The sequence below is a fragment of the Gossypium hirsutum genome, chromosome A10 (assembly GCF_007990345.1).
Source record: "Gossypium hirsutum isolate 1008001.06 chromosome A10, Gossypium_hirsutum_v2.1, whole genome shotgun sequence".
Taxonomy (NCBI): domain Eukaryota; kingdom Viridiplantae; phylum Streptophyta; class Magnoliopsida; order Malvales; family Malvaceae; genus Gossypium; species Gossypium hirsutum.
Genome location: NC_053433.1, coordinates 107,568,204 through 107,571,846, shown reverse-complemented (window position 1 = coordinate 107,571,846; position 3,643 = coordinate 107,568,204). Strand labels below are relative to the sequence as shown.

Sequence of the window (3,643 nt, the reverse complement as noted above, 5' to 3'; positions counted from 1 at the left end):
CTTGGGAGATCTCACGAAGAAGCGAATTATCAAAGTTGTTTACTACAAAAGTGAGGATCAAGTTGTTGATATTTTCACCAAACCTCTCAAGATTGAAACGTTCATGAAGTTGAGAAAGCTGCTTGGAGTTTACACATTAAGGGAGGGATCGCATGATAAAATTGCTTAAACTGGAAATCTATTTCAACTTAAGGGAGGGATTGATGGAAAATTAGTCACACCACGTTTCTATTTTTATTTTTTTTGTGGATTAAGTGTTAGGGTTAGTTTGTTGACTCCTATTTTTAGCAAGTTTGTTAGTCAAATAAGTTTGTTTGATTTTTATGGGATTATTCTGTTTTCATTAGTCTGTTAGTGGAGAATCTTACTTCCACGATTTAATTTCTCTGTAAGCCTATATAAAGGCATAATTGTTGAAGTTAATAACTATGAATTGATTTTAATTATCTTCCTCTCTTGTGTTAAGTATTCCTTTAAATTTTTTTCATCGGAAGTTAGAAGCAATTTTACATACTCTAATAATTATTTTTAATAATTCAATTTGTTTGCAACTAGACGAATGTACAATTTGTCCATATTTTGACTCAAATCTTGTAATTATTTTTCTTACATATTTATGAGAATTTTGAACCACAGTTGCCTTGATTTGATTATGTTGAACTTCTGTCAAGTGTGGACATTATTTGAGGAGTAAATAGGTATATTTAAAGAGATACGATTTCTTTAGAATTTTTAGTGTTGAAGATATTTTATGCCTTTTAAAGACTAATTCAAGTGTAATCTTAGTGGCATAATTTGATCATACTGGTTGGAAGATTATGAATATTGGAGAATTGTTGTTGGTATTGAGTACTTATTTGTTCATTAATTAGAAGAATTTGTATTAAGGGCAATTTGCTTGTAGACAAACTATTTTTATGTTGAAATTGTAACTAAGCTTTTAAGGTTGCATATTAGTTGAATGTTTAAGTGTGAGTTTGTAATTTGCTGAGTGAGTTGAACTTAAATTATAACTTATATTATTGATTCATAATGAATTACTCTTTAAGTAAGTCTTGGAAACGTAAGAAATATTCCGAATTACATAAACAATCTTTATGTATATTGATATCATGGTTGGTTTTTTTAGTTACAACTTAACATACAATTAAGAAACATAACTATTGAATTCGTTAATATAATTATACTTTATCAAACATGTAAATTTTCAAATCGATATAGGAGATCTAGGAAAATATAAATCGAGTTTGATTTTAAATAATATTTTATATTTTGTCTGTAAATGTAATATGCATCTTATATTTTGTATTTTTTATATTATAATTATATTTTAGATATCAGAATTCAAAACAAATTAAAATCAAATAATTATGAAAGAGAATATTAGAACTCAACTTATCAGACTTCAATGTTAGCCTTGTCGCTAGTAAAAACAGCCAAAGATCCATTATGTTCGTCATTAACAAAAGCTTTACCAGCCAAAGTAATCTCATACACTCTCTCACCATCTTTTCCATCATCCGCACCGGCATCGAGCTTTCACGAAACACAAGTAACTAAACCATGGCAAGCGAGGAGCCGAAGCATGCGATCTAGAAGGGAAGGCGCGTCGGGATTCTTCGCACGAATCTTCGACGCGATCTGGTTCGAAGAAAGCTTCACATCAGGACCTACCTTCATTAATATATAGAAGACACCGAGCTTAACTACGGCATCCAAAACGTAAGTAAACATGTGGGAGGTTCGTAAATACCAAGCATAACTGAATGCTTCTTCTTCTTCGGACATGGGGTACGAGGATCTCAGCTGATTCACGAGTGAATTCATTTCTTCTTCTTTTGGCTGATACTGGGAGAAGCTCTTTTACCCTAATCTATATTATAGTTGTGGGTACCAAATTTTGCCTGGGCCCATTTACCTTTAAAGCCCAAATTTTTAAACCAAAAATAAACCCCTAAAGACCAAAAATAGAACCAAAATCAAATCAAAGACAAAATAAAAACAAACCCAATTTTGAAGCCCAAATACTTAACCCTAACCCACAAACCCCAAAACATTTTCAGCCAAGACCCTAGCCTCCAACTGCCTCCATGCTTCTACTACCCACGTTCTCCACCACCAAGCACGACCCACGCCCCACGTCAATTATATCTGCGACTTGAGCAAAGAGATAAGAAGAAACTGTTTGTATTTTGGCTATAAAGCCTTCATTTTTTTCATTGTAAAGGGGGGGAGACGTTTTTTGATATGCAAAAAGAAATACAAAATCAGTAAAGAATAACTAGAAGATTTTTTTTGAAGGTGAGCTTTTGCTGTAATTTATTTCTGTTTTTTTCCTTTTTCTGTTTTTTTTTCCGGATCCAAAACAAAGACAACGTATAAAAGAGAGAAGTCTTACTGGAATTGTGCTCATGTCGTCGGTGGCCATCGCACATGGGACCTTTGATAGAGCTGGTGTCTGATGAAGAGGAGAAAATGAGTGTATGAGTTGAGAGAACATTTCAAAAAAAATTCTTAAGTTTTTTTCAAAAAAAAATCAAAAAGGTGATTGTTAAAAGGAAAAGGGGTTTTAAAAAGGTGGATTTGGGTTTTCAATAGATTTTTTTTTCTCAAGAAGGTGGCTTAATTTTGATAGCTTTTGGGGAAAAGAAAAATTGCTTGCACATGGGTTCTGCGCATGCTCCCTTAAATGGGTAAATTTTGCAGCCAGTCCTTCCTACTTTGCATCCCCTTTAATCTATCCCCATTATGTCTCTTTCATTTCTCCTCAAAGGTTTGTGCACTGTTTCGAATTGGTCCACGCATGAACAGTGTTTTTGGTAATTTGGGTCATTTTCAATTTTGATCCCCGACTATTTATGCGCGTTTTATTTCGGCCCGTAATTTTATTTAAATGATTAGTTTTATTTATAGATTATCCCTTTAGTTTTATTATACTTACAATGAAGTTTCTTTTCCCTTTTAAAATAAGAGCATATTATTTAACATATAATTTTGTATTGTTTTGTTGATTTCGTGGTTTTTGTTTTTTTTCCATATGCATTTTTTTTCCCAAATCACTTTTGTATATCATCATTACCCTTTTTTATATATTATTTATATTAGGTTTATTCATTTCACATATTGTTTACTTAAATGTTATATGTATCACTCTGCATATTGCTTAATCTTTTAGGAATTTTTTTATGTATTATTGTATTATTTTTTCTTTATTTATTTTATATTTTTAATACATATCTAATTCCATGTAAATTATTTATTTTATGGCATTGATTTTAAAATTCATTCGTATGATTACTTATTTATGTTTTTTAAGTTTTATATCCATTATTTGTTTAAAAGTTTTGGTGTTACCCTTATAGTAGTGTTTAATATTTTAAAAATCTCCTATATTCCCTATTGTTCATTTTATTTTAAAGCTTGATATGTTATTTGGGTATTTTTGCTTGGAACCTCTTTCAAGTTGGCGATTAACTTGTTAACTTATTATATTATTTTTATAATTTTTTTTTACTACTATTGTACATTATTATTATTTTGGGTTACTTTTTTTTTAAATTATCTTTATATGATATTCATTTTTTTATCTATTTTATTAAAAGTTAATTATTTTAAATATAGTTTATTATACTTATTATTATTT

The 3,643-nt window shown here is 30.1% G+C and overlaps 1 long non-coding RNA gene across 2 annotated transcripts; it reads right to left on the bottom strand.

The window, feature by feature from the left end:
* Positions 1–1,424: 1,424 nt before the first annotated feature.
* On the bottom strand, positions 1,425–3,059 carry LOC121207642 (uncharacterized). 2 transcript variants are annotated; one of them, XR_005902729.1, is made up of 2 exons: positions 2,399–3,059; positions 1,425–2,157 (listed from the first exon to the last, which is right to left on the bottom strand). It is a non-coding gene; the product is annotated as an uncharacterized lncRNA (long non-coding RNA). The 2 variants fall into 2 exon arrangements; XR_005902728.1 differs by having other exon boundaries at positions 1,425–2,151.
* Between the last annotated feature and the right edge of the window lie 584 nt (positions 3,060–3,643).